We start from the raw sequence: 12,119 nt of genomic DNA on the forward strand, positions 1-12,119 counted from the left end.
ACAAACCAAATGCCTGCTGCACAACAGACCTGGTGTCAACAAATCCTTGATATCTAGAGTACTGCCTCAGCACAAAGACAAGATGGATATCACAGCAATATTAACTCATAAACATATGTAGAATTCACACAGTGGCATCCCTGCAGTCAGATGTAATAACTAGCAATATCACACAAAAGGGATTGCTGTTATGCTGAATATTAACAAAGTGGACGGCCTTAATTAATAATCTTGATATTAAAACATGTCTGTTGCTTAGCAACATATAAACAGAGTGCAGCTGAGTTCTGTAAAGAGGACTGATAAGACAGTCTGCCAACAGCTAAGTCACAGCGCTATATTAAAGACTGATGTTTATAATTGGTAGGTGCCGGAGAGCTATGATTGCTGACTGTGTACAAGTGATATGCAGTTAGTATGTAACGCTTAGTGTCGGGGCTCTCATCACTCTGTCAGGGTTAATTTTGCAATTATAGCTGGCTGGATGGCTGTATATCTGCAAAAGTCTAGACATGGGAAACTCACAGATGCCATAACAGGTCATAGTCGATTACCGAAGGCGTCACAAGCTGCTGGCAACAGACGCAAAAGGAGGAGAGTTCGGTAATCGATTTTTACAGACTTTCTCCTTACAAGATGGTGGCAACCTGAAGAAGAACAAAGTAATGCACTGACTGCACTAACAGTAATTTTTAATACCCTGTCTTTACAATTACAAAGACAAAAATACTTCAGTTTACTTGCAGAGACTCTCCATAGTAGCATAGACATATAATTATGATTATTTGTTTTATTTAGCCTTGTTAATGGCTTTAAAAAGCTATTTACTTTGACATAGCGAAATTGCCCCCAAAGGCTTTGCTACTCGTTATCATCCAAAAATAGACCCTAGCTTGTTAGGCCAGAGTTTCTCTTTAAGACTTTTGAAAATGTAGCTTAGTTGTATTATATTGTTGCTATCAGTATGTTTATTCTACAGTTCGATGTTTTTCCTAGTTGTCCTATCAGCTAGGTCATTTCTGGGATGTTCGTTTTGTTTCCAAGGGCCTTCAAGTGAATGATGTCCCTCCAGATGATGTCTTATCAGCATGCTAGCACACACTGCCAATGACCTTCCCGACTAAGGAGATCACCCCTTACACATTAGACACTGATACTTATCTGTGCTGGTGCAACATCATTAAGAGAATGCAATTCATTTGCTTATCATTTGTATATATATTAGGCATTCCATTAGTTCAGGTCTTGGAGAATCTCTCACTCATGTGATCATTGACCGACTTAGAAAATAAATCGGAATGATACGCTGCTCTGACACTTTCCTCCTGTAGTTATTCTAAGAGCGTGACACGAGTCCATCACTTGCTAAAGTTTCCCTGTTCCTCCGGTGCTTTAATAAAGCCTTGACTGAACTCTCCCCTTTGTTCTTATTTATAAGAGCTGCTCGGCTGCGCTCCGCTCTCTCGTCTCCTCTCACCTGGGTTCTGATAAAGCCTTTTCTCTTCTCCATATTTATGTCACTGCCAGAAAAGTAGCCGCTATCTGAAAAACAAATGAAGAGGCAGCCGTGATTAATGCGGAGAGCTGCGATAGTAAACTCACTCTCTGATAACAGTCTAGCAAATAATAAATTAACACTCGAATGGGGAGGGGGGGGGGAGTAGGGAGAGCAAGAGAGGGAGAGAGAGAAAGAAGAAAGTGCTGTAATTCCTTTTAGCTGAGATTATCTACAGGCGTGAGTTGGAGAGCTGGTTAGTATTCACGGCAGGAAGCGGGGCATTACACAGACTTATCATGCCAGGCCTTCTCCTTCACTGATCAGCTACTGGATAAAGTAGAGAAGCAAGAGAACAGGGGGAAAAGGCAAACGAGTTGAACAAAGTGAAAGAGAGGGAGAGATGGGGAGTAAGGGATGGAGGGATGGAAGGAAGGAAGGAAGGGAAAACGAAAGAAGGAAGGAAGATGGACAAACAGTTAGATAGAGTGACACAGAACATGTGGTAGAGGAGTGAGAATGAAAAAGAATGGTGGACAGATATGAAAAGCTGTGTAAGAGACATACATATAGCGATAAAGAGTGTGTGAGAGAGAGAGAACTTGTGTACTGGTATGAAAGAAAGAGAGAGAGAGAGAACTTGTGTACTATGAAAGAAAGAGAGAGAGAGAGAGCTTGTGTACTATGAAAGAAAGAGAGAGAGAGAGAGAGAGCTTGTGTACTGGTATGGAAGAGAGAAGGAGAGAGAGAACTTGTGTACTATGAAAGAAAGAGAGGAGAGAGAACTTGTGTACTGGTATGAAAGAGAGAAGGAGAGAGAGAACTTGTGTACTATGAAAGAAAGAGAGAGAGAGAGAGAGAGAGCTTGTGTACTGGTATGAAAGAGAGGAGAGAGAGAGAGCTTGTGTACTGGTATGAAAGAGAGAAGGAGAGAGAGCTTGTGTACTGGAATGAAAGAGAGAAGGAGAGAGAGAGCTTGTGTACTGATGAGAGAGAGAGAGAGAGAGAGAGAGAGATTGTGTACTGGTATGAAAGAGAGAAGGATAGAGAGAGAGCTTGTGTACTTAGAAAGAGACAGAGAGAGAGAGAAAGAGAGAGAGAGCTTGTGTACTGGTATCACCAGGGCGTTAGTGGGTAGTGGAGGGACCAGCAGGAGTGGCCATGGCCATGGCTGGGTAATTAATCACACCACTGGCAGCCTGTCAGACATCATGTCCCTGCCCAAACCTCACACTCCTGACCACTAGCCTTTCAGCTGCCATCTTCCAACATCTACCCTAAAGACATGGGGTTTCTGTGTGTGTGTGTGTGTGTGTGTGTGTGTGTGTGTGTGTGTGTGGTGTGTGTGTGGGGTCACCTCACTGGCCCTAATATGCATATATTAAGTTATCAAGTGTCATACTGAGTGTAGGTTATCTGCCTGCTTACCGAAAGCTGACTAAAAGGTGTTCATAAATTTCCTCAAGTTATCTTTTACAAGCTTGATCTAGCTGCTAGAACTAGCACACAATCCTGAGGGAATAAACTTTTTAACTTGACACTAGGTACCAGGACATATTACTGTAATATCCATCATAATTGTATGCTGAAGGTAAGGTATTGGTAAAGGGTATGTTAGGTGTACAAATAATACATACATTTCATTTGTAAAAACATCATAGAAAGTGCAAATATAAAAACATTAAAAGTATGCTTTGAATAAATGTCAGTCAATCACATCCATATAATCACTCACTCATATTATGATTGATAATAAGATCTAAGAAACTATCATATTGTGTGAGAGAGGGAATGAAAGAGATGTGTAGAGATATTGTATTTACTTAAAATACATGGAGTTACAGTCTGGTCGAGATGATTGAAACAGCTGTTTCAATCGTCCCGACATAGACATAATGCCCTTATAGCCTGTTTTGCTTTCCATGTAAACAAGCATGCAATATGAAAGTCTGGGATTGTGGAGAACACTAAATGGTCTACCGAATAAGCATGTCATACCTTTAAATGAAAAACACTAATTAATAGTCAAAAAAAAATATGAAGTTTACTTTCGACCATCAAAACTTGTTTATCGCCTGTAACTCCGTGATAAAAGGACATAACAGGAAGATATTTGGCTGATAGAAAAAGGTTAACATGCTCTATGTTTTGACCAAAGGAAGTCTGTCTATCATCCTTGCACTCAAAAAAAAACTGGAATGTTTCATTCGTACTGCATTTCAATCGTCCCGGGTCTCCCCTATCAGTGTACTGTATGTTCTTAAGTGAGCCTTAGCTCGGACACTACAATATGAAAAGAATATGTGTGAGACAGACATACACAGACAGAGAGAGAGAGAGAGAGAGATTTTTATGGATAGAAAAAGAGTTACAATGTGATACTAGGGTAACTTGGACTGAAATAATTTGTCAATTAGGATTCTGAAAGGCACATTTAGGCCAATTTATAATTTACAATTGTACTCACCCAACCCACTAGCCTGACGAGCCAGACCCACATTAAAATGTAGGGTCTGGGCACTCACCGTTCGCAGTGCTCAGTCCGAGGGGCGGGATAATCAGTTGTCTTTCAAATTCCCTCTGCACGCAATAGGACAGCGGCAGCGCAATGAGTCCCATGCGTTTCCCACCAGCGGAGCTAGTTGGCTAGTTCAAACGTTTGCCAACTTAATAAAAGCTTAACTCGTGTCACACTGTTCGCCAACAGCAACATCTATCTTATTTGTTTTTAAGTAGCAGGGAATTCAAGCCAAACCGTTGCAACTCTGCCATCAATCATTATGTTAAGCCCACCTAATGACTCTATACACGATTTCATTGGCCTGATTAAGTTTCGATTTCTGGAGCTCACAAGCCAACGGAGAGTTGCTAGACTAGCCCTGGCAGCCACTAGGGGCGCGTCTAGATTTCTAGGCTACCAACCCACATCTCATCCCAAGAATAAAATGCAATCATGTATGCAAAACTCATTAGCAAGTGTGTGACATTTTCCTAATGAAGTGTAGCTTTAGATCACGCCAGTGGTCATGTGTGTGGAGGCCAGGCAGTAGTGTGTTTGTTTATTTATGGTGTTATTGGATTTATTTACATATTTATTTATTTCCTTGAGCACCTAAGGAGGGCAATCAACAGGATGGGGTGGGAAAGGTCGTTGACCCCATGGACCATCACCTCTATACAGGCCCTTCTATAATTACCTCTTACAGCCACACAGTAAATCTTCCCTCTCTCCCTCCCTCCCTCTCCACCTCTCTCTCTCTCCCCACCCCACCTCTCTCTCTCCCTCTTCCCCCCACCTCTCTCTCTCTCTCCCACCTCTCTCTCTCCCTCCCACCTCTCTCTCTCTCCCTCTCCACCTCTCTCTTTCTCCCTCTCCACCTCTCTCTTTCCCACTCCACCTCTCTCTCTTTCCCTCTCTACCTCTCTCTCTTTCTCCCACTCCACCTCTTTCTCTCTTCTGTGTTTGTTCCTGAAACACTCTCTCTCCCTCACTTTCTCATTCTATGCCTCATTTTTATACTTTCCACTCCCTCCATACACACTCCACCTGTAACTCCTTCACAAAAAAAAAAAAAAAAACACTCACTGTCTACAGTGTTTTAGGTACCCCAAAAAAAAAAAAAAAAAAAAACCTTTTTCAGAAAAGTTGTTCCAGAGTGGGAATGTACTCTATCTTTACTAATGTCTTGTTAGAGATGTTCCATTATCCTATATTACTGTTACCAACCTCAACACCAGAGAAGCAAATTAAACTCAACCAAAGGAGTTTCAAAGGAGTTCTTTGTTTGTTTGTTTGTTTGTTTTATAGATGGTGACTCTTCCTTCTCATATACATACCAATTTGTGTTGCATGTTTTACTGTTGGAAAAAGCTAACTGTTTCAATTTCAAAACATATGACAGAGAGAGCTTCTCCCCCGTTGCTCTCTCACTAAGCACCATGACACAGACTAATGTGATCTGTGATCCTGAGTCAGTCACTAAGGAGTCATCATTCCCCACATTTAAACACAGACACTCACACACACACACACACACACAGAGAGAGAGAGAGAGAGAGAGAGAGACGGACAGCGCTTGCTGATCCATGTGCTTTAATCATCCTAAACCCACACTGCTCCTCTCTCCCCCATGAGAAGAGTGAGGGAGTGGAGGGAGTGGTGTAGGCGTGTGTGTGTGTGTGTGTGTGGGGGTGTCGCCGGCAGTGACCCCCTTGGCTCCCAGTAGACTACGGTGGTGATGGTGCGATTGGAAAACATTACAGCATCTTCATTAGCATAATGACTGTTCCCTCCTCCCTACCTCAGCAGAGTCCAGCCCAGCATACACACACACACACACACCTCCCATGGCTAGCCCCGTGTTTTAAGCTTGTTAATAGTCATTATGGATGTGCAGTGGAGTGAGTGAGCTGAAAAATGAACTCACCTGCTCCTCTCTAAATGAACCCTTTTTGGGGGGCCTTTGTTGCCCATTCTTCTCCAAACATGGCGGCCATCAGGGACCCATTAACAATGTCTATTAACCGCTAAAATAACTCTCCATTTGCTCCCGATAACGAAGCAGTAGCTGACACTCCCACTGACACCAGTCCTCTCCTCTGTGTGTGTGTGTGTGTGCGCGTTCACTCTCACAGTAATTACACCAAACATTTTGTGGCGATCACATGGTGATTTCTCTGTTAGCGGAGATAAAATGAGCCCCTCTCCACAGACTGGCGCTCCCTGCCCGGGTTATCACCACACTCATCCTGCCTCATTAATGCCCCACCACTGAACAGGACCCCCACAATGGAGCCTGCCATTCAACAGCAAATAGATAAATAAAGGTGTTTTTTTTTTAATAAATAGTAATTGTATATGTCTAGTATCATGTAACAAAACAAATATATTATTGTAGGAAATACACCTCATACAAATATACTTCAACAACGTATGTATCAGTTAGCAGTGTCAGAGTGGCAGAGAGAGTTTTGTAAATTTGCTAACAGGTTTGTCTGGGCTCTCCCAGGCTAAGAGAAATTGACACAGTGTGCTTGTTTTGTAAATCCCTCACTCTGCGCCTACAGGACACCTACTGGCTCTGCACCTGAATTCTGAATTCCATGATCCAGCTCTACGTCCCCTCTCGTCCACTGCAGTCCTCTGATGAGCGTCTGCATTGTTGGCCCTCCATCAACACTAAGAGGTCACAGTCGAGACTTCTCTTCTGTGATTCCTCGTTGTCCCTGGAATGATTTAGCTAATCTAGTGATAGTTTTGGGATCTTCAAAAAGTGTCTAAAGACTTATCCACTTACGTATCTTGTATCTACCTCATTAATTCTCCTTACAGTCACAGTTTGTATGCTTATGGTTATTGTTATCATTGTGTTACATTTTTTTTATTTTTGTTTTTAATTTAGGCTAAATGACTTTACTGTAAACTCTAATGGTAATGGTTATTGATGCCATTGTAAGCAAAGATTCTAGAACAGAGCAAGATAGATTACTGGCAGGAGAATACGTTCTGTTCTAGAATCTTTGATTGTAAGTCACTTTGTACCAAAGATTCTAGAACTTGCTCCGCTCTAGAATCTTTGCTTTGTACTGTAACTATGGGCATTTTTGACCGAGTACCTGTTTTTTTATAGCCATTCCCTGACTTAAAGGTCAATACACTTTCCTTTTAATTGAATTGAGTGTATTCCCTGTGTTTTTCCATGTTGAAAAAATACTTTGACATTTGACCTTTCACTTTACTCTTACACAGGAAGTTCTGGATTTCTGCTTGAAAGTTCACTCTGATTGAATATAAATGAAGACAAGCTTCTGTTACATTTTGTTTAGAAGACTTTCTAGGGGTGCTAATACATTTATTTATTTATTTATTTATTTGTTTAAATACAAAACCAGATTGATTAACTGTAAGTAGTTTATATATTTTTGTCAGTCCCACTCTTACAAAATTAATCTATGCACCAGATTGATTAACTGTAAGCAGTTTATATATTTTTGTCAGTCCTACTTTGCGTTTCTTGCGTTAAGATATGATTTGATTATCTCACTGGATCTTTTGTCTCCACCCTCGCCCTTGTTAGTATGTCTCTGCAACACTGTTGGGTGTTAGTGGAGCTAGCCAGCCACCTAGCATAATGAAAGGCTCCATCACTGTTGGGCTGTCACCGCCACACAGAGCTGTTAGATGATCTCCTGTCAGCCCAGAGTTAGCGGGGCTAAGAAGTCATTCCCCAAGAGAGCACTTGGTCGTTTGAATGAATGTTACTCAGCACAGGATGCCTGGGAAGGAAAGGGCGGCAAAGGACTGCTGGGGAAACCTGCGTCACTTCAGGGACTGGAGAGAGAGAGAGAGAGAGAGAGAGAGAGAGAGAGAATTGAGAGAGAGAGAGCATAACTGGGAGAGAGAATTGAGAGAGAGAGAGCATAACTGGGAGAGAGAGAGAGAGAGAGAGCATAACTGGGAGAGAGAGGGAGACAGGGAGGGAGAGAGTGAGAGGTGAGAGAGCAAGAGACAGAGAGAGAGTGAGTGTGTGTGTGTGTGTGTGAGAGAGAGAGAGAGAGAGAAACTGACAACTTGCTGGTTATAGTGGTGCTCTGCTATTCTCTCTAAATGTGATTCCTATCAGTTTGCTGACAGTTGTAGAAATTAGTCCTAGGGTACACTACTATAACCTTATTCTGATTTCACTTGACAAATACGTGTGTCTTTTTAACAAAGAAAACAAAACAGAGTCCCAGTCCACAAAGTGTGCACATACTGTCCTGCAATCCAATTCCAAACCTCTAGATGTCCTTCTAAACATTTAGGTTCAACTTTTTTTTTTTTCATTTTGAGATGACAAACAAATGAATATTCCTCACTTTTGCATGACGGTGAATGACTTTGTAATGAGTCTGCCTGGAAAACGCCATATGGCATGTGTCTGTGCCTGTGTGTGAAAAGGGAAGCCAAAAAAATAGAAAGAAAAACAACAACTGTTGTGAAACGTGTGTTTGAGCTCTCAGTGGAGAGAGACAGGATTTGTGCACATCATCTTTCTTTTAATAACAACACCGCACTGAATTAGATACCAGCCCACGTCCAGGACTAAACATAATCAAGCAGTTTTTTTTGTGAGAGTTTACAAGTAAAGCTGTCTGCCATTGACAAGCCCCCACCGTCTCGTCTCCCAATCCCACTCTATTCACAGGCTGTTGGTGTGTTTAGGGATGAGGGAAGGATTAGTTGTAAATGTAAGCTTGAATACACTACAAGAATCAACAAGCTGCAAACACAGGGAGGTAGAACAGTTGTGCTTTGAACCAAGGGAACCTTTAATGCCAGCAATTACATCTCTAAAAAAAAAGCAAAGTATTCAGAGCGCTGCAGACGCTAGCACATTACCTGGGCGCTACAAAAGATATAGTTTGACGCTCAAGTTCCCAGGTGACGCATCTGAAAAGACAAAGCCAGAAACCTCTCTATTCTTTGGGTCAACCAGGGTTAGCAGAGCACTTCAAAAAGATCATAGCCTAAGGGAAGTACACAAAAGGTTGTGGGTCACAGTCATGTTTTCAAAAAAATATTATGGGGATTTTGAATGCTATGATAAACAAATTACAATATAAATGCAGAGACATGCACAGTTGTAACACACACACACACACACACACACGCACACATACAGACACACACACACGCACACATGAAAAGCAGACATGGCGTCTCCGCCTGTAATACCACACTACCACAGAGATTAGTATAGCGGTCTGAACAGTTCAGAGATGCTGTATGCGGGTGGCACCACATTCCTAGGACCTACATACAGTTGAACAGCTAGCATGAGAAATTAACACAGCACATCCTCTCATAGTGTAATGGATGGCATTGTTTAGTTAACATACAAACGTACAACATACTAACACAACATACAAACTATTGCTTTATGCATACTTACCTATCTATTGCTGTTGTCTATATAATGGACAGAGACTGAAATATTATTGTTTGCATAGCAATACAAAAATACTTTCTCCCCCTCCCTCAAAATAGTTAATTAGTAACAGGAACATTCAGAGCAGGTTTGTGATTGCACACAATGTGCAATCTACTTAAGGTGATATAAATTACATACAGGGTGGCTATGTCTTTCACATAAATATGCTCTCTCTATCTTTCACATACATAAATATGCTCTCTCTATCTTTCACATAGATTACTATGATCTCTCTATTTTTCACATACATTACTATGCTCTCTCTATCTTTCACATAAATATGCTCTCTCTATCTTTCACATTCATAACTATGATCTCTCTATTTTTCACATACATTACTATGCTCTCTCTATCTTTCACATACATATGCTCTCTCTATCTTTCACATACATTGCTATGCTCTCTCTATCTTTCACATAAATATGCTCTCTCTATCTTTCACATACATTGCTATGCTCTCTCTATCTTTCACATAAATATACTCTCTCTATCTTTCACATACATTACTATGCTCTCTCTATCTTTCACATAAATATGCTCTCTCTATCTTTCACATACATTGCTATGCTCTCTCTATCTTTCACATACATAACTATGCTCTCTCTATCTTTCACATACATTACTATGCTCTCTCTATCTTTCACATACATATGCTCTCTCTATATTTCAAATACATTACTATGCTCTCTCTATCTTTCACATAAATATGCTCTCTCTATCTTTCACATACATTGCTATGCTCTCTCTATCTTTCACATACATAACTATGCTCTCTCTATCTTTCACATACATTACTATGCTCTCTCTATCTTTCACATAAATATGCTCTCTCTATCTTTCACATACATTGCTATGCTCTCTCTATCTTTCACATACATTGCTATGCTCTCTCTATCTTTCACATAAATATGCTCTCTCTATCTTTCACATACATTGCTATGCTCTCTCTATCTTTCACATACATTGCTATGCTCTCTCTATCTTTCACATACATTACTATGCTCTCTCTATCTTTCACATACATTGTTATGCTCTCTCTATCTTTCACATACATTGTTATGCTCTCTCTATCTTTCACATACATTGCTATGCTCTCTCTATCTTTCACATACATAAATATGCTCTCTCTATCTTTCACATACATCACTATGCTCTCTCTATCTTTCACATACATAAATATGCTCTCTCTATCTTTCACATACATTGCTATGCTCTCTCTATCTTTCACATTCATTGCTATGCTCTCTCTATCTTTCACATAAATATGCTCTCTCTATCTTTCACATACATTGCTATGCTCTCTCTATCTTTCACATACATTGCTATGCTCTCTCTATCTTTTACATAAATATGCTCTCTCTATCTTTCACATACATTGCTATGCTCTCTTTATCTTTCACATAAATATGCTCTCTCTATATTTCACATAAATATGCTCTCTCTATCTTTCACATAAATATGCTCTCTCTATCTTTCACATAAATATGCTCTCTCTATCTTTCACATACATTGCTATGCTCTCTTTCTTTCCTTCCTTTCTTCTTTCTTTACCTCCTTCTTTTTATTCCCCTCTGTTCATGTTTGTGTGTGTGTGTGTGTGAGTTCAGATCCTGCATCTCTTCACAGGGATAAATCAGTCCACTTTGTTATTAATCTCGCTTATACAGATACAGGCGGCAAGTGGCAGGAGGTGCGGTGGTGGTGGTGGAGGTGGTGGGGGGTGTTAGGGCTCTGAATACACAGGAGATCAGTGCCTCTGGGTGCAGGCTGCTCCCGCCCCTTCAGCATATAGACTGCCAGTGGCCACAGCTGGTACATTTATTATCTTATAACATCACAGATTATGGCTTCCTGGAAGCAGAACTTCTCTTAGAAACAACTGACTTCTTTTGTCTTCAAATTCTTATGCCTTCTTGCGACTTCTTATGCTTGAAATTCGTAGGCCTTTCTTATGGCTTCAAATGGACAATCACCACGGTAGTAGTAGTCCTGATATCTCTCACCCTACAGAAACACCAGAGACTGATGTCCACACACACCCTACACCTTGGGCCTGGAACAGCTCTCTGTCGGCGCCTGAGTTGCCCTCCCACGGCACAAGCAGCATTTGAGAAAGCCAGTCTGCAGCCTGTGCTGTGATCAGTCATCGCTCAAATAGCCTACCTCTGCTTGATTTGAGATAAGAGCACTAACGCACCTTGGAATGGGCATTCACTTGCACAGTGGCGTGCTAGTAAGTAATCGCTTTAATTACGCCGCTTACATGGACACCCAGGGGTGTTGTGCGTGCTAAAGGAACCAAAACTCCCGGAGGATGGGGGTAATGTGTGTGTTTGAGTGTGAGTGTGTGTGTGTGTTTGTGGGGGGCGTGTTTCAACACACAACGCACACACAGCCAGTGGGTGGGTGGGGGGAGTGTTTGCATGGCAAATGCGCCGTTAAAAGACGCAAACCCAACCCACATCTGTCAGATCAGGGGGAACTCTGAGGCTGCTGGGGGTGCGGTGGGTTCATAGCTGATTGCACACTCTTAATTAGATGGTTGATTTGAGTGTGAAGATTAAAACACACATTAAAAGGCAGAACGGACTAAAAACACACATTAAAAGGCAGAACGGACTAAAAACAACGTTATTGAGGAAAGCTGTGAG

This window comes from Alosa alosa, chromosome 13, assembly GCF_017589495.1.
Source record: "Alosa alosa isolate M-15738 ecotype Scorff River chromosome 13, AALO_Geno_1.1, whole genome shotgun sequence".
NCBI classification, from domain to species: Eukaryota; Metazoa; Chordata; class Actinopteri; order Clupeiformes; family Clupeidae; genus Alosa; species Alosa alosa.